We start from the raw sequence: 25,878 nt of genomic DNA on the forward strand, positions 1-25,878 counted from the left end.
ATCTGAGGCCTTGTAGAAACTCTCAAATCTGTTTACTTTCTCAAAATAGGGGAATGAAAGTTAAATTTTTCTGCAGCTTTCCAGTAACAGACTGTCCTGAGAATCACTATATTTCCTTGCATATATGTTCTTAATTATTGGGCCCCTCTCCTAATTCCTTTACTTGCAGCGTTCCATACTCAACAAATAGAGCTTAGTGATGCCCCTCCGCCTCAATCGTTCCATGAAAGAGGAGATGACACATGTTCTCTCTAACCATGGGTCAAATAACCGTGCAGGACTAAACATTAGTTCTTTTCACTTCTAAGTCTCAGAATAAAGTTTTTTCTAAGCTTCCAGACTCAAATATCTCATTAAAGGTCTGTTTTGAGTTTGGGGTATTATTTGTTTGCAGAGTACATCTGTAGGGTTTGATGAGTTCCTCTGTTCTGCCTCAGTAATGGCTCAGTTTCAAAAATGAATGTAGAGACTCCTGTATTTCTTAAGGGTTTTACATTCTTTTCAGATTAACAGCCATACAGAATAGCCATTATTCCATTATTGTCATTGATTATAACCTTACTTGGGGTTACTCCCTGTTCAGAGAGAAAGCCCAGCACTTTCTATTCACAAGTCAATTAGGAATGAGCAATGTTGGGCAGTGGGTGGATCTCAGGGATGAATGCAAACTTGCCTCTGAAGTGGTGAGCCCATGTTCTCTTCCAATCCACTAAGCTCAGCCAACAGATGTTCTTAGTATTTGGCTGGTAAAAGGAAATGCAGTTTATCGTTTAAAAACTGCACATTGTTGACCAGTGTTCAAGCAATAGTGTCTGGGTGGAACATTTTCTTTTTACAGATTGCAGGCATTTCCTGATATTTCGGAGGTGAGAAAGAAGGCAGATTTGAGAGTATTTTAAGGAATACCATCGTGGTATATGCTGTTTCTCGGAGGAATAACCTTGTAGTTGAGTCGGTTCCAAACGTGAATCCACAAAACACTGCTGTTTTTATTGAGATCATATGAAAGAGCTGTTGTTTGCTTAATTTATCCTTATTTAATTGGAGCAGCTGTGAAATGTATTTGGTTCACCCATCCAAGCTTGGAGCAAACTTTTCATTAGAAAATTTCATTGAGGACTAGAGTTGGTGTTTTTCTCTTGAATCAAGGCTTCCAATTTTACGTATAAATAAGTAAACAGTGACTTTCAAAGCTGTAGATTTTGTTTTATAGATGTAACTCGTTGTCACCCAAGGCAGTTGTCATCAGACAACTGAATGTTTCTTTGGGCAACTAATTAAGGTGCTTATTGCAAACAACTTGGTGTGTCTTCTGCCCAAACCAGAACGTCTTAAAGCATTGCAAGATCACTTTCCTGGGGGAGAGTGATACTCTAAGTCATACCAAATTGGGATGTAGCACTTTTGTTTGGCAGAGCTAAAACCATTTATATGTGTAGAAACTTTTACCAGAAAGAATGTGTCCTAATATAACCTTTAAATGTATTAAGTGAAGAGAAAAGGGGGAGCTGATCATATTACATTTAAATGATTTGTTTTCCACCTCTGGGTCATGAGTTCTTTGAGGACAGGGATGCCTGTTAATAACTGGTAATGGCTCATGTAGTTCAGCTTGAATAACATTCTCAGCAGTTTTGAGGGGCTTTTTCAATAACCATGAAGTGAAGTTTTACATATGATTTATTACAACTTTAAAACTTTAGTTACAGATTTATAGGATATGAGCATAATTTGGCTGTATGCCTCTCACAATCTTGTGAAGAAGGAAAGACATGTTTTCCTCTTTTTTTTTTAATAAGAGGAAGGAAACAGGAACAGAAAACGTACATGATATTATCAAAGCTGCCACTAAGATTACTTATAAAAGCAGGAATCTAAGATTCTGACTGCCATCAGACACTTTGTCAAAAAGAATAAACTTAAATTGCCTTTAAGTCTTTGGAATTACCTGTGAATTATGGGAAGAAATGAATTCTGATAGGCATGTCAATTTTAAACTTGCTAAAATTTAGACAAGTAGAATGATGCCAAGTTAGAATTTTATAAATAATGTTCTAATTTTAATATATTGACTTTTAATTATATTTGAAGTTCATTATTTTGCTATTTCTGCCTGCTTCTACTTATGAAATATTTGGATGATAACAATTCTACTTCCCTTGCAGAATTGGAGTAGATTAGGTATAATGCATATGGAAGCAGCTGGAGAAGTATAAAGCACGTCAACATTTCTTATTTCTGAGTAGTGGATACAGTGATGTCACATGTATTAGCCTCAGTATGTTGTTTGGATTTAAACATTTTCTTTTACACCTGAAAAATAAAAAGTATAGTAATGTAAGGCATTATTATGTTAACTTTACTTGGGTATATTGTACATGCACTAAAATTCACTCACTATAGTATATAATGGAATGATTTTGAAAAAATGCATAGAGTTGTGCCACAAACACTGCAATTCAATTTTGGAAAAATTCTACCAACCCTCAAATTTTTCCAAGCATATTGGTAGTAAGCCTCAATCTGAGCAATCACTGATAGGCTGTCTTGCATTTTCTGGATACTTCATATGAATGTAATCACATAATATGTTGTCTTTTGTTTATAGATTCTTTCACTTAACATAATGTTTTTGAAGTCCATCCACACTGTAGCACCTGTCAGTAGTTCATTCCATTTTATTGCTGAATATTCCATTGTGTGGACATGCCACATTTAACTGTCCATGTTAAAAGAATGGACATTTGGATTCTTTCCATTATTCAGCTATTACGAATAATACTGCTGCAACTATTAGTGTAGAAGTCTTTTGTGAACATTTGTTTTTATTTCTCTTAGATTTCTAGAAGTGGAATTGCTGGGTCTTAATCATGTTTATGTGTAATTTTTAATAAACGGCCAATTTGTTACCCAAGGTGGCTATGCCAATTTTCACCAGAAATGTAAGTGATCTGGTTTCTCCACATCCTCATCAGCATTTGATATTGTCTTTTTATTTTAGTCATTTTAGTGAATGTGTAATGGTATCTCATTGTGGTTCTACTTCACATTCCCTAATGAAAAATGATTTCAAGGGCTTATTGGCCATTCTTACTGCTTCTTTGGTAAAATATCTATTAAATTATTTTCCATTTTTTGAATTTATTTTTCTACTTATTATTTAGTTGTAGGAGTTCTTTATGTATTCCAGATATAAGTCCTTCATCAGATATGATTTACAAAGTAGTTTCTTACTGTCTGTGATTTGTCTTTTCATTTTCTTATTGGAATCTTTTGAATTGAAAAGTTTTTTAGCTTCAAGTCCAGTTTATCAGTTTTTAAATTTCATGATTTGTGATTTTTGGTGTCAAGGCATTATTAAGTGTTTTTATTACTATATTTGTTTAGTTCATTCCTACTAACTTCTGTTGTGACAACTGAAAAATGAAACTTAATAAAGTGAGATATGAAAGATGTTTTGGGAGAAACTTTCTTTCTAGAAAATATTAAGAGAAAGAAGCCCAAAATGATAGTTCAAGTGAATGATTGTGAACTCTGTTATCACCTGGGATCAGTGGGCACCTGGGAACATGGTGGTGCCTTAGCACCATGCTAGTTTCTTATAAGGAATAAGTCTTTTTATTAACATTGGCTTACCTGAGAAAAATGATAAAACTTTTGTGGGAAAAAAAATCCACCACGCAAAGTCACTCGAATTAACTCATTAACACTCTTATGTTCTATCTAGGTCTAATACATATGAGGTTACTTTTATACAGAGCAAAATACTGAGCTTAACACCTTGCATAGGTCATTTGATTAGAATGTATTGGCAAGAAGTCTGTGATTTAAAAATCATCAAGCTTTGTATTGTTTGCATAGATATTAAAGAAGGAAGAAACATATTAAAGATATTTGAAGCTTTCTTTTCTAAAGTAAGGTATTCTATGATTTGATTTAACTTCACCTCCTGCATGTCTTACACAAGACTGTAGTTTTTTTTTTGTTTGTTTGTTTGTTTTTTCTGTTAACAAGCACCCTGGCATTAATCCCAGCATTGACTTACGCCATGCTAGAGAGGTCAGGAAGGAGGCTGCTACAGAGAAGAGAAAATATATCCTCTCATTGCATTTTCTCCCTTATCCTTCCTCTGCCCATTTCACAACTGGTCTGACTCCTTGGTCTTTGGGTGAAGGCTTTGAGCTAACTTTGATTTGATTTCTAGCTCTTCTAGTTACTAGCTGAATGACTTTGGACAGGCTATTCAGTCTTCTTAAGCCTGTAATTTTATTGTTGGCGAAATATGATACTGATACTTATCAGTACTGGGTTGTTTCAGGAAGGAGAGAAAATATACATAAATTGCCTAACATCGTGCTTAGCATATGGTAAGTGCTTTATAGGGGATTTCTGCTGTTACTATTATTGTTAATGTTATTTTCTAGATTCTTTATGATCCATAGAACTCTTACATACAGAAATAAGAGGAAGAATAATCACATTGTAGCTGGAACAAACAGGCTAAGCATGACAATGAAACTTTAATTTGCAAAAAGGATTATTTTTCCCTAATGACCAACTAATTCATGCCCTTTCTTGTAATATATATTTTTCTTATATCATCAGAATAGAAACGAAAAAGTTTAGTTGGAGACAAAAAGACCCTAGTATGAATGTGGCCTATGAATTGAGCAATTTGAGTCTTCTGTAAAAGCTGTAAGGTCTTCTGAGGTCTGCAGAATTCCCATATTTGTGTTTTTTTTTTTTTTCTACCGAAGGACTCTCAAAAATTCCACAGTCAGAAGAGCCAAGACTCAGATGTTTGCTTTTTTTGAAATATCACTTCATTTCTGATGTTGAATATGTAGCATTTTAAAGCCTAAACATGAAATTTTATCTCTATTTATTATCAAATGGTGCTAAGATCTTGTAGCTTTAACATAAAATCTGTTTAAAATCATATTGTAATAGTCAAAGTTCAAACATCATTAGGTATCCTAGACAAGAAATGAAAAATTTCTCTTGATATCTATGTATCACTCATTATTAAATCCAGTAATTTAATAACAGCTGCTTAAAGGATTGGTTTTTTCTGTGTCTTTCAGATTAATTTTACTGAAAATATGGAAAAATGTAAGATAAAATGACTCTGTTCTGTGTGTTCTCATGCTTAAAATTCTTAATTTCTCTCCAACATCTATTTTCCCCTTATAATTACACATCTAAATTTCTGAGCTCAAGTACAGATTCATCCACACTAACAGAAATAGGAATCTCCCCTGTAGTTGAACTACTGCCTCGTATTAAATATTATAAGGCATTTCATTAGTTCTGATATCTACCATTAAAAATACTGCAAAGATATCTTGACAACTAAGCCACTTTATGTGGTTAAAAATTCCCAATTTGTATGAACTTAATGCGTAGGCAGTCTTAAATATTAAAATTAGTTAATGTAACACGTGTTCCACCCAAGCAGGAGCAGGCCTTGTATAGGTGCCACTCTACAGAAGGGTTGCAGGTGTTGCTTACCTGGTCTGCACATTTGAGGCACAGAATCTGAATAGTGATTTCCACTTGGCTGCATCTCCACTTGGCTCAGGTGGCTTTCCTTAAGGATACCTAAAAGAATTACCTTAATATTGAAAAGAATGGGGCCAACATATATTGACTAGCCACAATATACAATGGATAGGAGAATTGTGGTATTTTTCTCTTACTGATAAAAATGACTAAAATCATTAAACCTACATTTGGTATGAAATGGTAAAGAAGTATGCTAGATAGCTTAAATGTAAAAACATATTTAGAAAATTAAAATGAAAGTATAATGTGATTTTGATTTATATTCAGATCCTCTAAGAAATGGGTGAGCCTCAGCCTCACTTGGGTTCATCTAGTCTTGATGCTTTTCTTTCCTTATTCACCTGCCTTGTGTTTCTTGCTAGCTCTCTTCTCTGTACCATATGATGTTTCGTTCCAGGATGAGGTTTCCTAGATTTTCACTCTCTGATATGGCAGCCACTGGACCTGTGTGGCTACTTGAATTAGGTTAAAATTAAATAAAATTAAAAATTTAAATCCTTAGTCGCACTAGCCACATTTAAATTTCTCAATAGCCATGTGGAGCTAGTGTCTACCATATCAGATAGGGCAAAATAGAGCCTTTTCATCATTATAAGAATTTCTACTGGGCAGTGCTTCTCTAGGCCAATTGTGTCTGTGTGTTAGAGCTAAGACACTAACTGCAGAATATTTTTAGATTTTTACTTTCCGAAATCGATCACTGGTCCTCATTAACTACTGTTTTATTGTCTTACCTGCTGCTCTATGTATTTACTGCACTGCTCTGTGGAATGGTGGAAATTACTGCACTGCTCTGTGGAATGGTGGAAATTAAGGTTCTTCATTCTTCTCTATGCAATATGATTGCTGCCATATAGCCTGATGTGCCATATAGCCTGGCCAAGTCTCCCCCACTGGCCAGAAGAATCTAATCTTTGTTTATTCCCTGAATCCCCAAAAAGATATCTTTCCATTGAAGAATACTTCTGATCTTTGATTTTTAAAAATAATATTCTTAACGTGTAGCACTTCAGAAAAAAGATCTAGGTGTCATATATTTTTGCTTGTAATTGAGACAGACAAAGATGGGAGAAATGAAATTTGCTATTGTAAGTGGATGATGGACAATTTTTAAAAATGCCTTAGCAGCAACAATTATAATAAATTAATATATACAAAACATGAATTGTATAACATGTCTGTTTCAACACCACCTGGTGGATGTCAACAGATCACCAATGTCCATTGAACATATTTTGATAATCATTGCTTCAGAACATCAAATATCTCAGAAATAGCCCAATTTTATTTAGGTTTAAAAATATTCTAACAAGGCCGGGCGCAGTGGCTCATGCCTGTAATCCCAGCACTTTGGGAGGCTGAGGTGGGCGGATCGCTTGAGCTCAGGAGTTCAAGACCAGCCTGGGAAACATGTCTCATTTTGTAGAGACACTGTCTCTACAAAAAATTTAAAAGTTAGCCAGATATGGTGGTATGCACTTGTGGCCTCAGCTACTCAGAAGGTTAAGGCGGGAGGATGGCTTTAGCCCAGGAGGCCGAAGTTGCAGTCAGCTGAGATTGCACCACTGCACTCCAGCCTGGGAGGTACAGCCAGACCTTGTCTTAAAAAAAAAATCTATCTATTTATCTATCTATCTATCTATCTATCTATTCATATTCTAATTGGTTATATAACTGCCTGCCATATTTGCAAGTTGAATTGATTTCTGGGCTGCTCACAGGAATTATGAAGCCATTCATATTGCAAGTTTAATGTTAAATTTTGCCACTCTGTTATATTTATTTTTTTGATCTGAGCTAAAAAACTTTCTAGTTTCTTCTGAACAATCCTATATATTTAATTTACTCCATTTGGTCAGTACTGTATTGGTAAGCTTTCTTTTTTTTTTTTTTTTTTTCTTTCTTTTATTATTATTATTATTATTATTATACTTTAGGTTTTATGGTACATGTGCGCAATGTGCAGGTAAGTTACATATGTATACATGTGCCATGCTGGTGCGCTGCACCCACCAACTCGTCATCCAGCACTAGGTATATCTCCCAATGCTATCCCTCCCCCCTCCCCCCACCCCACAACAGTCCCCATAGTGTGATGTTCCCCTTCCTGTGTCCATGTGTTCTCATTGGTAAGCTTTCTTAAATGGACTCCTGAGAAAACACCGATGAGCTAAACATTATAACATGAAAATGAAACTGAGGACACCATGCAATAAATAACATGGAAGACATAAAATGGCACCAGGAATGGTTGTGTTTTCTATTTGTTGCTGTGTAGTTGAGACTGAGCTAGATCAAACTCAGTCTAGAATCACTGTTACTTTAACCATTAAGCTTTAATATGTGATGCCACTATATGAAGCATCCTTTCAAGAGGAGACATTTTAGCAAGTTTTACACTATCAAGCAATTTGCAGGCACATGGAAGAAAGAGATAACTTGATAGTATTTGTAAGAGTAAGGTATTTTATTAAAAAGGCCATTATGGAGCATACCATAATTCTATAAATTTGGATCTAAAAAAGATGATATAGAAGAGTTAAAATAATTTCCTATGTTAAATTATTTCTGGCAAAGCAAGTCAATGTTTTAGACAGATGAGTACAACATTTGTCCTGAAAATGAGTATTATAGAATTAACAGAATTGCATAAAAAATGAGGTTTTCGGTTTGTTGAGCAGTTAATACTCCTGTCTTGCTTTGGAAGCAGAGCCATAAATCGCTTAGAATTTATCTAGTGGTTTAAAATATATTCTACAGCAATATTGCCTAAATTTCTTTGTCATTTTGGAGGAAAATGTCAATGTTTTACTGCAAAGAAAATAACCACCTGCATAGGGATGGTGCTTATTAAAATCATGTTCACAAGATTAAGTAGGTAACCATAAAGAAGTTTCCTCCAGTAAACTTTGTTCTCTGGGCTATGTACAGAAAGAAAGTAAACAAAAGTCCCCTAAGCACCTAAAAGGCATGCTTAAACCCAGTTTATCTGCTTTTTTCTTTCCCCAGATGTGGGCCTCCTATTAGTTCTGGAGTTTTGCTATAAGCACTTTCAAGAAACCGTGTCTTAAAACACATTATACTTTTCCAAAGAAACAATGTTTTGAAATGCATTGCATTTCTAAACAAGAGTAGATAATTGTATCAAGCAGAAATGTATAAATAACATTGAGGTTCAGCTAAAATTCACTGTCATCCTCTAAAATAATATTCTTCTCAGCCTGTATACTGAATAAAAATATTGTATCTCTTAGTTATATAGAGAGTTTTAATACATTAGAACTTAAATATTCCACTCTCAAAATTTGACATGCTTAAAATAAATATGGTGTGGTGTGTTATGATAAACATTTGATTATTAATACTTTCCTTGCCAGATAATTTAGAAGAATGCTTTCTTTAGGAATGATTTGAATTGCTCCTCTGAAATTTCTTTCAAAATTGATCATTCTCATGTACTTGCACATATACACACTATTGGAATCTCACAAAAACCAAGTAAAGATGATTTAATCCATTCTGTAGCTTTGACTCAGGGTCAGAGAGAAATTCACTTAAGGTTCACATGTTTTAATATATTTTTATTGCAATTTTTTTAAAAAGACCTCTCAATCTAGCATAAGTAAAGAGATATTGATTATAATGCAACCTCATAGACATTGAAGGCTTGGAAATGGAGTCTGTTTGTGCTGTGTGGTGCCAGGCCTTGTAGACTTGGAGCTGATGGTCTGACAATATTTGGTATAAAGATTGACCATTCACTTGTACAAACATGGCAGCACTTGAGCAGGGAAGGTAAGATGGAGTCACTTACAGACAAATAACTGGATGGTACTGGCATCTCAAAATGTAGCTGCTAGAGAGCAGGACCAAAATGCATATGCAGGTCTTTTGATTCCAAGCCAAGGCCTCTTTTCATTATATGTATGGTAAAATTTATTTGTTTATTTATTTATTTATTTATTATTATACTTTAGGTGTATCTCCCAATGCTATCCCTTCCCCCTCCCCCCACCCCACAACAGTCCCCAGAGTGTGATGTTCCCCTTCCTGTGTCCATGTGTTCTCATTGTTCACTTCCCACCTATGAGTGAGAATATGTGGTGTTATAATTTTAGATAGTTGGAATGAGTTCATCCTATAATTTTAAGTTTTGATCATCCTTTTAAAGCAAATATAGGACCTCAACATTTGAAGACTTTCAAGATTTTTTTTTTTTTTTTTTTAAGATGGAGTCTCGCTCTGTCGCCCAGGCTGGGGTGCAGTGGCGCGATCTTGGCTCACTGAAAGCTCCACCTCCTGGGTTCACACCAGTCTCCTGCCTCAGCCTCCTGAGTAGCTGGGACTACAGGTGCCTGCCACCACGCCCAGCTAATTTTTAGTATTTTTTAGTAGACATGGGGTTTCACTGTGTTAGCCAGGATGGTCTTGATCTCCTGACCTCGTGATCCACCCGCCTCGGCCTCCTAAAGGCTGGGATTACAGGCGTGAGCCACCGTACCCCGCCGACTTTCAAGATTTTAAGTGTGAAAGTTTAAAAGTAGTTTATTTTTTCTTTGACTTTATTTTTTTTCCCATAAATGACATTAATAAAACTTAAGAAAGTGAAATTAAAAAGGCAGAGAAAAGAGTCAAGGAGTCATATTTCTTTGTCACAGTGATTGTGGCTGTGGTTGCAGAGCATGTGTGTAAGTTAAAGACAATGGCAGGGTTATGCAATGAATATATACTTATTAACCTGCTTTGATGGAAGTACTGCTATATCAGTTAGCATAGGCTAAAGTGTGCTGCAATAGCCACCCCAAAATCCACATTTTCTAAATCTGGCTCTAGAACCACATTTTCTTTGATTGATTCTCAGGCTGATAGGTAGTAGTCTATTGTTGTGGCAGAAAGAAAAGAGACGATGTGCAATGCATTGGTTCTTAAGACCAGAAATAGCATACGTCACTTCTACCCACATTTCATTGGCCAAATCAAATCACATAGCTATAGCTCAATTAAACTAGGTGAGATGTAAAATATTCCTGCAGAAAAGGGGCACCATAGAGGGTCCCATAGAATATGAGTGAACAGAAATCTAACCCATCACAACCTCCTTCTAATCTCTTCACTTGTTTCCCGGAATCACCAGAGGGAAGGTGATCTGTATTTTTCTGTTACATTAATTAGTCAAAATGTGTCTGTCACAGATAGACACACAGAGTCAGCTCTCTGTAACTGTGGGTTTTGCATCCATTGATTCAACTAATAAAGGATCAAGATTTTAAGAAAAATCTGTATTGAACATGTACAAACTTGTTCTTTTCATTCCCTAAATAGTAATAACTATTTATATAGCATTTACATTGTTTTAAGTATTACAAGCGACCTAGAGATGACTTAAAGTGTATGAGAGGAGGACGTGCATAGGTTGTATGCAAATACCATGCTATTATAAAGGATTTGAGCATCCTCAGACTTTGGTACCTGTGACGAGCCCTGGAACAAATCCCCTGTGGATACCAAGGGACATCTGTGTGTATGTATATACATATGCATGTATATGTATATATATCATATATACATATATACACATGCAGATACACATTTAACAGCTGTCTTTAATTGAATGGCAACTCTATATTAGTCATTATGCTAGATAGTTCATATATATTAGGCCTTGTAACAGACAGAGTTAGGTATTAGTAAACTCGTACAAGATGAGAAATTTAAGATCTAGAGCTTAAGCATGACTTCCAACCAAAGTTACATGGTACCAGCAGGAGGTTCTATATCTACTAGGGAAGAGTGCAGGCTCTAGAACAAGCAGCCTGTGTTTGAATCCAAGCCTTGCCACTTTGTAGCTATGTGGCCTTGGTTATGTAACTCTTAGTTTTCCTCTTGGTATAATGTAGGTAATAATCATGCCTATCTTATAGGGGTTTTATAAGAGTTAATGCATATGAAGTGTTTATCACTGGGCCTAGTGCATATTAATCGCTGAATATACAAGATGTTAAATGTCACTCAAACCCAAACATGTCAATTCTTTCCATCTGGTAGATCATACTGGTCTTGAGAAGTGAAATAGCAGTGGCTTAGGCCTTAGTTGTACAGGTGGAGCTGTGAAAGTTGAGAGCAAAATCTGCCCATGTCATGTCACAGGAGATGATACTCACTCTCCTCCAAATGGAGGTGTAAAGTAATAAAAGTGGTATATGATATAGTATAACACTTTGAAAACATATGTTGCCACAGTGAAATAATGAAGAAGGAACAGTGAAAACTGCAGATGGAGGATTAAAACTCAAGTCAACATAAGACACGTCTGTCCAGATTGTAGTACAACTCTGATTAGCCCATTTATCATAAGAGAACCCTCATCTGCAAGCAATTACTGATTGTTAGTATGCTATTCCACCAAAGCACGTTGTTTCATAATAAACTGACAAAGGTATCTTAATCTAATCTTTTGTTGGGGAACTCTTTTTGAAATAAGACATAAACATAGTGGTTTTACCTGTGGTCAGCCTAGAGAGCCTTGAGTAGTGTCTGTTCAAAATAGTAGTTGTAGTAGCTCACCTTTATGGAGGACTTCATAGCTGCCGGATTGATCAAGTGTTTGTTTACTCATTTCATCTTCCCAGCAGTCCTACAAGGTAGGTGCTACTAATACTCAATACTCTCATTTAACATATAAAGAAACTGAGATACATGATCATATTGTCCATGATCATATATCTGATATGTGATTGTGGCTGAAATAGATTAATACCAAGATTGTTCAGGCTTCAGAGTCCATGTTTAACCATTCTTTGAGTATATAAATTATTTTTAATCTTTCAAAAACCTTATTGAAGTGACATATTCATCATTATCATCACTGCATAAACTATTTAAAATGTCCTTTTCTTTGGACTGAAAGGACAACAAATTTTTTAAAAATAAAGGTCTGAGAGGGAAATAACAAATTTGAGATCTTTGGTGGGGAACTGAGATAAAACTAATATTTAAGGCAGAACCTAGGAATTGAAACCCATATAGGCTGAATCCAGTTTATTGAGGTGTTAGTTTACACATAACATGGTAAACAAATAAAAACAACAAAAAAAAACTTGAAAGTTGGATATCTTCGGTCAAGATGTGCAGTTGCTAGCCCATTTCAGTTTCCATCTACCTTACTTCCTCCTCCTTGAGTGTGTCCCCCGTGGCTTAAAGAGAAGCTCCAAATTAGTTTCCTGAAGTCTTTGCTGCTGTTAGTATTTCATTCAAAATCCAGGATTTCTTTTGTCCTATTTTCTGTTTACTGCACTTTCTTCTAACAACATAGCTTTAAATACTGTGTATGGTATCTGGTTCTTGAGGTTAGGAAGTTGTATTCACCATCTCTTCTGCATTCAATGTGATGAACCAATTATTATCATGACCGGCTTATCCATTCAATAGTAGTTGATCTTGGGTTCTGCAAAAATTTAGCCTATGAAAGGGTGTTATGATTCTAACAGTTGAAGCTGGATAATGAATTCGTACATTCTTTCAAGGAAATGCTCCTACTGTGCCTTGTTCATCACCAAACTAGTTTAGTAGAATGTAAATACAGTCTTAAAATTCATTAAAACAAAATTTTTATGTAAAAGTCAGGAAATATTTTTTTATCACCAAGCATTTTGAATATCAGTGCCCATTAAACATATTAATACAATGAGTAGGTAAAACTATAGATGTTAACATGAAATGTATGTTTCAGTGCCATAAGGCTGATATATAAAGCAATTGTTGAAAAATTATTTGATCATGCTATAAGATGATAATTTCTTGTGGCATCATGTTTAAGCTTTGACTTTATTATACAAATGTTACTAAATAGTTTTGTAGAAGATGTGTGTTCAGGAAAGGTGTTGGGGTAAATACTTAATGATTGTAGTTATAAAGAAACTTTGACCTATAGCATGTTCTCATGTGATTCTTCAATTTAGTACATTTGGTGGCATAGGGATGGCATTTAGGGTGCTGTTGAGAGGCGTAGGTGTGGAATTAAGGGCACAGACTCTCGACTTGTCTGAGATTGAATCCTGGCTTGGCCACTGCCTTGATGTTAATCTCTGTACCTCAGTTTCTTCAACTGCAAAATGGGGATAATAACAGCATCTCTCCACATGTGGTTGTGGTGAATTAAAATGACTTAATCTGTGGAACATGCTTAGAACAATGCCAGGCTCTAACGTAATAAGCAGATCTGAGTGTGGGTCTTTATCACTAACATGATTCTCATTGAGAACATCCTTGATTCTTCAATACCAGAAAAAAAATTTAAACAAAGCAAGTAGCCATGCAACTGAAAATACTTTATTTATTTATTTTTTTTGGAGACAGTCTCGCCCTGTCGCCCAGGTTGGAGTAAAGTGGTGCGATCTCATTTGCTGCAACCTTTGCCTCCCGGGTTCAAGCAATTCTCATGCTTCAGCCTCCCAAGTAGCTGAGACTACAGGCGCATGCCACCAGGCCCAGCTAAGTTTTTGTATTTTTAGTAGAGATGGGGTTTCGCTAGGTTGCGCAGGATAGTCTCAAACTCCTGAGCCCAGGCAATCAGCCTGCCTCAGACTCCAAAAATACAAAGAAAGTATTGGCTACAGGCTTGAGCCACCATGCCGGCCAATACTTTTCAAACTTTTCATATTGAAGAGTCTTTAGGGCAACAACCTCTGCACAGTGCTTGAGAAGGAGCTTGCATTTAGCCAGTCCCAGTTATTGATGAAGTTTAAGCCTCTCCACACTGAGGTCAAGGTTTTTGACTGCGGGAGTGTTCCCATTCATCACATTCACTCAGTGTTCAACTCTTGAAGTACTCTGTATGCTGTAGAAATGAATTGAGTCTTTTTATTTTTTTTCCTATCATAATTAGCTTTTTCAGAATCAACATTTGATGGCAAAATACTCTCTGTTAAATGAAGTATGAAGGAAAGACTTTCAGTCCAGGCACATCCTGGACATTGGTACATTAATTGTTTCACACTGACACAGAGTTGGTGTCATTACTAAGAGTTGAGGGTAGATCTGAAAAGAGTCAACCATTATAAAATTTTGCAGGTGCTCCCTTTGTAATTGGTAAGCATTATCTCAAGTTTATAACAGGGCTGTGATACAATCAATACAGCTGGAGTTGGTGATTGCATTTTCTTACTAAACTTTAGATTTTAGATAAATGGTAAGACAAGAACACTCTACCTCCTGAAGACTGACAATTGTCATTACACGTTTCTGCAAACTCCCCAACTTCCTGTATCACTATAATTGACCTTGGCCACAGGAATGCATTGAAGCTCACTATGAGAGCGATCTCTAAGTCTATTTTCCTTTGGGCCCTGTCTTGTGTATTAAATGGGAAAAGTAAAACATTTCAGGCCAAAGTCGATTTCTTTCTCTCTCGCTCTCTCTCTTTGTAGCAAAAATCTAAGAGGCCTGCATGGTAGAAAAAAATAGGAGCTCTATTTTTACCTCCAGCTCCTTGTAGGCTCCTTATAGAAACAAGGATACATGGAAAAGGAGCTCATTAAAATTATATGTATTATGCTTTTCACTCTCCATCTGCACCCTTTGGTAGAGGAGTTGAGGGAACCCAGCAATGCCATGAAAACAACCACTATTAGTTCAAATCTTGCATTAATGCATATTTATAATAAACTTAGAATGTTCACCTATTCATTCCTACAGTTGGATTGATGACAGGCTATGGATATTCTTTTCAAGCAAATTTTTTGATATCTTAATTGAGTTTGTGTGAAACCTTGTTAATTGTGGGTAGGTCAGTGTAAACTATGACAACTTTGCAATGCCTGCCCAAAATGGAAGTTAGAATTTTTAGAATAGTTACTGTTTGTGCTGCATTTATTTGCACATCATTACTTATAAAGTTATTCCTTAGTAACTTGTTTCTGGTCTTGTTTTTTCTTGCATTCAGCAAGATATTTGGAAGAAACTTGTTAGTGTCCTGTAGGACAAATAACAAATAACCTTTGACTACGATTTCATTCCTTAAAACACATAGCAGTACTGGGAATTTAGTGGGTATTCAGTAAATACTTGCTGATTAGTCAATTACACTTTCCTAGTTTTTTAAAATAAGGGAATAGGGATAACTGTTGCCTAAAATTGTATCCCAAAGAACTGATTATTTCCTTTTTTTAAAAAAATTTTACTTTAAGTTCTGGGATACATATACTGAAAGGGCAGGTTTGTTACATAGGTATACAAGTGCCTTGGTGGTTTGCTGTACCAATCAACCTGTCATCTAGTTTTTAAGCCCTGCATGCATTAGGTATTTGTGCTAATGCTCTCCCTGCCCTTTTTCCCCACCCGCTGACAGGGCCTGGTGTGTGATGTTCCCATCCTTGTGTCCATGTGTTCTCATTGTTCAACTCCCACTTATGACTGAGAACATGCAGTGTTTGGTTTTCTGTTCCTGTGTTAGCTTACTGAGAATGATAGTTTCCAGCTTCATCCATGTCCCTGCAAAGGACATGAACTCATTCTTTTTATGGCTGCATAGTATTCCATGGTGTATATGTGCCACATTTTCTTTATCCAGTCTGTCATTAATAAGCATTTGGGTTGGCTCCAAGTCTTTGCTATTGTGAACACTGCTGCAATAAACATATGTGTGCATGTATCTTTATAGTAGAATGATTTATAATCCTTTGGGTATATACTTAGTAATGGGATTGCTGGGTCAAATGGTATTTCTGGTTCTAGATCCTTGAGGAATTACCACACTGTCTTGCACAATGGTTGAACTAATTTGCACTCCCATCAACAGTGTAAAAGTGTTGCTATTTCTTCACATCCTCTCCAGCATCTGTTGATTCCTGACTTTTTAAAAAAATTATTATACTTTAAGTTCTGGGACACATGTGCAGAACAGGCAGGTTTGTTACATAGGTATACACGTGCTATGCTGGTGTGCAGCACCCATCAACCCTTCACCTACATTAGGTATTTCTCCTAACACTATCCCTCCTCTAGTTCCCCCATCTCCTGACAGGCCCCAATGTGTGATGTTCCCCTCCCTGTGTCCATGTGTTCTCATTGTTCAACTCTCACTTATAAGTGAGAACATGTGGTGTTTGGTTTTCTGTTCTTGTGTTAGTTTGCTGAGAATGATGGTTTCCAGCTCAATCCCTGTCCCTACAAAGGACATGAACTCATCCATTTTTATGGCTGCATAGTATTCCATGGTGTTTATGTGCCACATTTTCTTTATCCAGTCTATCATTGATGGACATTTGGCTTGGTTCCAAGTCTTTGCTATTGTGAATAGTACTGCAATAAACATACGTGTGCATGTGTCTTTAGAGTTGAATGATTTATAATCCTTTGGGTATATACCCAGTAATGGGATTGCTGGGTCAAATGGTATTTCTAGTTCTAGATCCTTGAGGAATCACCACACTGTCTTCCACAATGGTTGAACTAATTTACACTCCCACCAACAGTGTAGCAGCATTCCTATTTCTCCACATCCTCTCCAGCATCTGTTGTTTCCTGACTTTTTAATGATTGCCATTCTAACTGGCATGAGATGGTGTCTCATTGTGGTTTTGATTTGCATTTCTCTAATGACCAGTGATGATGAGCTTTTTTTCATGTTTGTTGGCTGCGTACCTGTCTTCTTTTGAGAAGTGTCTGTTCATATCCTTTGCCCACTTTTTGATGGGGTTGTTTGTTTTTATCTTGTAAATTTGTTTAAGTTCTTTGTAGATTCTGGATATTAGCCCCTTGTCAGATGGATAGATTGCAAAAATTTTCTCCCATTCTGTAGGTTGCCTGTTCACTTTGATGATAGTTCTTTTGCTCTGCAGAAGCTCTTTAGTTTAATTAGGTTCCATTTGTCTGTTTTGGCTCCCTGGCTTCAGCCCATTTCCAGGGGAGTGAACTGTTCTGTTTCACTGGTGTTCCAGGCATCACTGGGGTATGGAAAAACAAAACAAAACAAAACAAAACAATAAACAACAAAAAAAAGCAAACTCCTGAAGCTATTTCAGTGTCTGCCCAAATGGCCACCCAGTTTTGTGCTTGAAACCCAGGGCCCTGGTGGCATATGCACAGGAGGCAATCTCCTGATCTGTGGGTTGCAAAGACAGTGGGAAAAGTGAAGTAGAGTGCATGGTTCCTCAGGGTCAGTCCTTCATGCCTTCCCTTGGGTAGGGGAGAGAATTCCCTTACCCCTTGTGCTTCCCGGGTGAGGCGATGCCCCACCCTGCTTCAGCTCGCCCTCCGTGGGCTGCACGCACTGTCCAACCAGTGCCAATAAGATGAGCTGGGCACCTCAGTTGGAAATATATAAATCACTCTCCTGCTGCTTCGATTTCACTGGGAGCTGCAGATGGGAGCTGTTCCTATTTGACCATCTTGCCAGCAATCCTTCCTGACTTTTTCATGATCACCATCCTAACTGGCTTGAGATGATATCTCATTGTGGTTTTGATTTGCATTTCTCTAATGACCAGTGATGATGAGCTTTTTTCAATATGTCTATTGGCCGCAAAAATGTCTTCTTTTGAGAAGTGTCTGTTCATATCCTTCGCCCACTTTTTGATGGGTTTTTTTTTCCTGTAAATTTGTTTAAGTTCTTGTCAATTCTGGATATTAGACCTTTGTCAGATGAAAGGATTGCAAAAATTTTCTCCCATTCTGTAGGTTGCCTGTTCACTCTGATGATAGTTTCTTTTGCTGTGCAGAAGCTCTTCAGTTTAATTAGGTCCCATTTGTCAATTTTGGCTTTTGTTGCCATTGCTTTTATGTTTTAGTCATGAAGTCTTTGTCCATACCTATGTCCTGAATGGGATTGCCTAGGTTTTCTTCTAGGGTTTTTATGGGTTTAGGTTTCAAGTCTTTAATCCATCTTGAGTTAATTTTTCTTTAAGGTGTAAGGAAGGGGGTCCAGTTTCTCATTTCTGCATATGGCTAGCTAGTTTTCCCAGCACCATTTATCAAATAGGGAATCCTATCCCATTGCTTTTTTTTTTTTTGTCAAGTTTGTCGAAGATCAGATGGTTGTAGATATGTGGCATTATTTCTGAGGCCTCCATTCTGTTCCATTGGTCTATATATCTGTTTTGGTACCAGTACCATGCTGTTTTGGTTACTGCAGCCTTGTAGTATACTTTGAAGTCAGGTAGCATGATGCCTCCAGCTTTGTTCTTTTTGCTTAGGATTGTATTGGCTATATGGGCTTTTTCTTGGTTCCATGTGAAATTTAAAGTAGTTTTTTCTAGTTCTGTGAAGAAACTCAGTGGTAGCTTGATAGGAATAGCATTGAATCTATAAATTACTTTGGGCAGTATGACTACTTTCATGATATTGATTCTTCCTATCCATGAGCAAGGAGTAATTTTCCATTTGTGTTTTCTCTTATTTCCTTGAGCAGAGCAGTGATTTGTAGTTCTCCTTGAAGAGGTCCTTCACATTCCTTGTAAGCTGTATTCCTAGGTATTTTATTCTCTTTGTAGCAATTGTGAATGGGAGTTCACTCATAATTTGGCTCTTTGTTTGTCTATTGTTTGTGTACAGGAATGCTTGTGATTTTTTCACATTGATTTTGTATCCTGAGACTTTACTGAAGTTGCTTATCAGCTTAAGGAGATTTTGCACCGAGACGATGGGGTTTTCTAAATATGCAATCATATCCTGTGCAAACAGAGACATTTTGACTTCCTCACTTCCTATTTGAATACCTTTTATTTCTTTCTCTTCCCTAATTGCCCTGGCAAGAACTTCCAATACTATATTGAATAGGAGTGGTGAGAGTGGGCATCCTTGTCTTGTGCTGGTTTTCAGAAGGAATGCTTCCAGCTTTTGCCCATTTGGTATGATACTGGCTATGGGTTTGTCGTAGATAGCTCTTATTATTTTGAGGTATGTTCCATCAACACCTAGTTTATTGACTGTTTTTGGCATGAAGGGGTGTTAAATTTCATCGAAGGCCGTTTCTGCATCTATTGAGATAATCATGTGGTTTTTGTCCTTGGTTCTGTTTATAGGATGGATTACATTTATTGATTTGCATATGTTGGACCAGCCTTGCATCCCAGGGATGAAGCTGACTTGATCATGGTGGATAAGCTTTTTGATGTGCTGCTGGATTCGGTTTGCCAGTATTTTATTGAGAATTTTTGCATTAATGTTCATCAGGGTATTTGCCTGAATTTTTTGTGTGTGTGTTTGTTTTGTGACTTTGCCAGGTTTTGGAACCAGGATAAGGCTGGCCTTATAAAATCAGTTAGGGAGGAGCCCCTCTTTTTCTATTGTTTGGAACGGCTCCAGAAGGAACGGTACCAGCTCCTCTTTGTACTGGTTGAATTTGGCTGTGAATCCATCTGGTCCTGGGCTTTTTTTGGTTAGTAGGCTATTAATTACTGCCTCAATTTCAGAACTTGTTACTGGTCTATTCAGAGATTCGACTTCTTTCTTGTTTAGTCTTGGGAGGGTGTATGTGTCCAGAAATTTATCCATTTCTTCTAGATTTTCTAGTTTATTTGCGTAGAGGTATTTACAGTATTCTCTGATGGTAGTTTGTATTTCTGTGGGATCAGTGGTGATATCCCCTTTATCATTTTTTATCGCGTCTATTTGATTCTTCTCTCTTTATTAGTCTGGCAAGTGGTCTATCAATTTTGTTAATCTTTTCAAAAAAACAGCTCCTGGATTCATTGATTTTTTTGTAGGGTTTTTTGGGTCTCTATCTCCTTTAGTTCTGCTCTGATCTTGGTTATTTCTTGTTTTCTGCTAGCTTTTGAATTTGTTTGCTCTTTTTTTCTAGTTCTTTTAATTGTGATGTTAGGGTGTTGATTTTAGATCTTTCTCACTTTCTCTTGTGGGCATTTAGTGCTATAAATTTCCCTTTAAACACTGCTTTAGTTGTGTCCCAGAGATTCTGGTACATTGTGTCTTTGTTCTCATTGGTCAAAGAACTTTGTTATTTCTGCCTTAATTTCATTATTTACCCAGTAGCCATTCAGAAGCAGGTTGTTCAGTTTCCATGTAGTTGTGCAGTTTTGAGTGAGTTTCTTAATCCTGAGTTCTAATTTGATTGCACTGTGGTCTGAGAAAATGTTTGTTATGATTTATGTTCTTTGCATTTGCTGAGGAGTGTTTTACTTCCAATTATGTGGTCGATTTTAGAAGAAGTGCTATGTGTTGCTAAGAAGAATGTATATTCTGTTGATTTGGGATGGAGAGTTCTGTAGATGTCTGTTAGGTCTGCTTGGTCCAGAGCTGAGTTCACGTCCTGAATATCTTTGTTAATTTTCTGTCTCATTGATCTAATATTGACAGTGGGATATTACAGTCTCCCACTATTATTGTGTGGGAGTCTAAATCTCTTTGTAGGTCTCTAAGAATTTGTTTTATGAATCTGGGTGTTCCTGTATTGGATGCATATATATTTAGTATAGTTAGCTCTTCTTGTCGCATTGATCCCTTTACCATTATGTAGTGACCTTCTTTATCTTTTCTGATCTTTGTTGGTTTAAAGTCTGTTTTATCAGAAACTAGGATTGCAACCCCTACTTTTGAACTAATTGTTTCCTAAGGTTCTCATGACAAATGGATTTCGCTTCTGCATCTGTTGTTTGGTGTAAACCTTTGCTTGTGGTTATAGTCTTTTCTATTAATAAATTACAAAGACTTGGACCATGTTCTTTCATTACAGTTATGTAGTTGCTTGTCTCAGCAGAGGCAGTATTCAGTAGTGGCTAAGAGCATGGGCTAATTCTGTTTCTGCCACTTAGTAGCTATGTAACCTTGGAGGTTGTAATATTACCTACCTGTTATTGGGAGAGTTAAAAAGATGTAAATAACTTAGAAAAGAGCCTAACATAGTATAAGGGTCCTGTTAGTGATAGCTTTTATTAATAGCTTTAAAAATGTGAGTTTCTGACAGTACTTTCAGAACTATCGAAATATGTGGAATTTGACAAGCTATCTGGAGATGGAACTGCTTATTTTATTTGGAGAAGTTTGTAGCTGTTTGCACTGGGTTTATTTTCTGACCTTGGACTCCTTTCTTCATCATAAGCCTTTTTCCTTAGAGATTTTACTCACAAAAGACAGTCTTTATGTCTAGAGGAGACAGGCAAAATTACAGACAAATACTGCTTATTTTCATCAGGCTTTGTCAGCACTATATTGAATATATGTAATGGGTGTATTAATGGGTCTAATCAGTGTCTAATGGGTTGATATGACCCTTGATAATACTAGTATTTAACCAATTAGACTTTAAGATGATGTTTTTTAATGAAAAGGGGGTTTGGGGTATTTCTTTTTAGCTAAAACTATTTTACATATGAAGAACAGTAACTTGCTCTTTAAGTCCTTTTTTATTTTCCTATGTCTTGTTTTTATAGATTTAGGGGGAAAAGCAGTCTATTACGTGGGTATAGTGTGTAATGGTAAAGTCTGGGCTTTTAGTGTAGCTATCATCTGAATAGGGAACATCGTACCCGGTAGGTAATTTCTCATCACTCACCCCCTCCCACATTTCCAAGTCTCCAAAGCACTGTGGAAAGATATTAAACATTACATTTTAAGAATCTACAAACCACTAGCTAAATATTAAAAATTTGATCTCGTAGGTTAAAAAAAGTAACTTTTTTCCCCATTGGGTCTACACAGATTTAAATAACTTGGTTCTCATACCCTGATGTTTTTTGAAATGTATTTATTCAAATCTATTATGAGGATAAGGGTTTGTAAGGTCTTTCTCTTTAATTCCAGGGAGATTGGCCTAACTTTCCAACTCATCAGCAATTCCAAGTTATCAATTAGCTGCCAAGTTTGCTGCTTTAGACATCAAATAGCCTCTAAAATCCAACTCTAAATCTCAGTAGATTTCTTTCTAACCACATCTGAATCATGGTCCACCGTTGTAAAGTGCTGAATTAAATCAACCAGATACTATTTCTGACTCTACTCCTCACTGTCAAAATGAAACTTCTAGCGGATCAATTAGGGAACATTGATTTTTTTTAAAAAAGGCTTTTATTCTAGATAGAACTTATTAAACCACAAGAGTATCTCTGTATATTTATATACAGACTTGATCTGTAACTCAGATGGTCCCTCTCCCAACTTTTGCCAGTGTGATGTTGGAATACAATTTGCAGTGAACTGTAGTCTATTTTAAAAAATGGGCTTCCATGAGTATTCATTGCTTAATGCAAGCAGGAAATACAAACACCATATTTAGAGTGTGCATTTCTTTTTAAAAGATGCATTTCAACATTAGAGACTGCAAAGGGTTTTAAATAAATCTGCTTTGCTTACTTACAATAATCTGCTGTTAATTCTTGTCAATTTTTTTGTTTTTGATTTTTGAGATAGGCTCTCACTCTGTCACATAGGCCAGAGGAGTGCAGTGGCTCTACCGCAGCTCATTGTAGCTTTGAACTCCTGGGCTCAAAGCAATCCTTCCACCTCAATCTCCTGAGTAGCTAGAAACACAGACATGTGCCACCACTCTTGGCTAATTTGGTTACAGTGTATCTTGAGTAAATCACCTCAAGGAGAATTTTAGGTTACATATAATCCAAATTAGAGAAAAGCTCCTATGCTCTGTGATAGTATTTGCTTAAAAACTCCTTCAAAAGCATTAACAATCTAATCAGATTTGTAAGTATTTAAAATAGAATTTGTCCAGGAACAAACTTACTACACAAAATGCAGAACACTGTTGGCTTGATTCCGTATGTTCTATTTCCATTCCAAAAGTGGTGCTTTTTCCCAGGTGAGCTCTGGTTTTATGTAATGACTATTTTTATAATGAACTGTCAAAACTAAAATATACAAGTTAATATTGCCTTAAGATAATCATTACATTAGAGGTTACAAACTTATTTAATAAATGTTGCTACTATTCCAGACATTGTTGTCCTGGCTGTTTTTCAATTACATACAGATTTTGAGTCATACAAGTTAGCTTTGTAGAATTAAGTTTTTACTAAGTGCAGTATTCCCCAAATTGATTACCAGCCACATTTACCAACTACCTGAATGATTTACCTATATCCCCAAATTAAATCCATCTCTAAATAATGAAACTAATTCATGTAACAGTGAGTCAGAGCCTACGGGTACTTCTGCTTTGGAGCCATACTTATTGCCGACTTTGGAGGCTTTTATAAACATAAACATCTATGCCACTGCCAGATGAGCAGACATCAAAAAGAAAGGCAGAGGTTTGCTGTTTGCTAGATAGGGTGGGAGAAGGAGAGATTGCATTGGTACTTATTCTCTTACCCCAGTCCTGATTGTTTTTGCTTTCCTTCTTTCAAATATGTATTAATGCTATTTCCTAAATTCTCGGAATTGGTTTCAGGTTTCCTAATGAAATACCAGCTTCGGGGTGGTAATGAGGCAGTCAAAGTAAGCCTTTGTATCATATGGAACTCTTAGGTGTGAGGAATTGATGACTGTAGGAAGAGACGGAGTATAAGATTATTTTTTCTTGTGATGACTGTGTGATTAAGCAGTTAAATGAAATAACTAAACAAATATTAATGCCAAATTGTTCTGGTTCTTGTTGAAAACTCTCACAATCTGGGAATCTGTCTTCATATGATAAACTTGAAGATCTGATGGAGATGCAAACATGTAAATCACAGTGCAAGAGATAAATAGCAATAACTATAAGAAATATCAGAAGGCATTTCATGATTTATTGATAATTTCTATATTTGTTTTGTATTCTACAGTTGTTAAAGCATGTCCATGTGCATCATCTTATTTGCCTTTCACAAAAACCAGGTACATGGACTAGATATTATGCTAATTAAACAATGAGAAACAGGCTACAGATTAGGAGACTCATGTGAAGTAATAATTACTAAATGTAGTACCGGAGCAAAATCAAGATATTTCTAGAAAAAAATAAGCCCTAGGATTAAAACTGACATTGTCCAGAAGAAAATTTTAGGTTTTGAAATAGAAGGTGGATCCTGAAGAAGAAAGATACGGGTAGGATATTCTGGAAAAGTATGAAAAGGAGAACCATCAGGCAATAGTCTAGACTGTAACTGAGCAATTGATTTTCCCTGGATCAGAAGCTTTATGTGGGGGTGTGTTGATAGAAGATTCCTGGAAAGGTTGTTTGGTGCTAGATCAGTGATTTTTCACCTGGGGGTGATTTTGCTCTTCAGGTGACATTTGGCAATGTCTGGAAGACATTTTTGGTTGTCACAACTGGAAGGTGTGAAGTGGTGCTGCTGGCATCTAATTGGTAGAAGCCACGATGTTCACAAACATTGTATGACACACAGGTCAGTCCTGCACAGCAAAGGATTATCTGGCCCAAAGTGTCAATAGTGCTGAGGTTGAGAAACCCTGGTCTAGGTTAAGGAGGGCCAAAAATGTAGATCCAAGAAATTAGAACTTTAATTGTATACGCATTAAGGAAGTCATTGAGGTTTTTTGTTTTGTTAAGGAGGGAGTGGCTGTGCACAGTAGAAGTAGGCCAGAGATGTCTAGCTATAAAATAAATTTGATTTTATAAATTCCTTCACAAAAATAAAACTCAAAAATGTTACCTTGTACATGAAGGAAATTACAAAATCAGTTTAAGTTTTTTTCAGGAGCATCTCTAAGAGAAGAGGTGAGGCATTTGGAAGATACTGAATGAAACCTTGTAGGCAAATATGGCTGGGCACTGTGGCTCACGCCTGTAATCCCAGCACTTTGGTAGGCCAAGGTGGGTGTATCACCTGAGGTCAGGAGTTCGAGACCAGCCTGGCCAGCATGGTGAAACTCCGTCTCTACTAAAAATACGGAAATTAGCTGGGCATAGTGGCACACGCCTTTAGTCCCAGCTACTCAGAAGGCTGAGGCAGGAGAATCTCTTGAACCCAAGAGGTAGAGGTTGCAGTGAGCTGAGAACGTGCTACTGCACTCCAGCCTAGGCAACAGAGTGAGATTCTCTCTCTCTCTCTCACACACACACACACACACACACAAATCTTACAGGCAAATCTTTGCTAGGTGTGTGAGATAATGAGAATTCAGCTGCCAGGAAGATGGAATTGAAGAGCAAATGAAAGTTTCTTTCACCTAGATGACTTGGGAGGCCTCCTGTTGTGTGCAGCAGAGCTGAAAGGGCACAGTCAGGCCGCCCAAGCCTATAAATCACCAAGATGGTTTACAGCAAGGGCAGTCTGTGCTGATGTGATCGATGCTCTCCAAAGCATCAATGGGACATTTATCACTGTGATGAGATGTGAATGCTGCCAGGGGTCATGAGAATCCTGGATTTATCAGACTATTTTCAATTCTGAATAGCTTCAA

General features: G+C 36.7%; 1 protein-coding gene and 1 long non-coding RNA gene across 10 annotated transcripts in view; one reads left to right on the forward strand and one right to left on the reverse strand.

Annotated features, from left to right (window-relative positions):
* Window positions 1-25,878, forward strand: part of NAV3 (neuron navigator 3) — a 924,032-nt gene that overhangs the window by 81,345 nt on the left and 816,809 nt on the right. The window lies entirely within an intron of this gene.
* Window positions 14,349-24,342, reverse strand: LOC129049176 (uncharacterized). Its single transcript, XR_010135804.1, has 3 exons — window positions 23,842-24,342; window positions 23,255-23,378; window positions 14,349-14,401 (listed from the first exon to the last, which is right to left on the reverse strand). It is a non-coding gene; the product is annotated as an uncharacterized LOC129049176 (long non-coding RNA).

The sequence above is a fragment of the Pongo abelii genome, chromosome 10 (genome assembly GCF_028885655.2).
Source record: "Pongo abelii isolate AG06213 chromosome 10, NHGRI_mPonAbe1-v2.0_pri, whole genome shotgun sequence".
Taxonomy (NCBI): Eukaryota; Metazoa; Chordata; class Mammalia; order Primates; family Hominidae; genus Pongo; species Pongo abelii.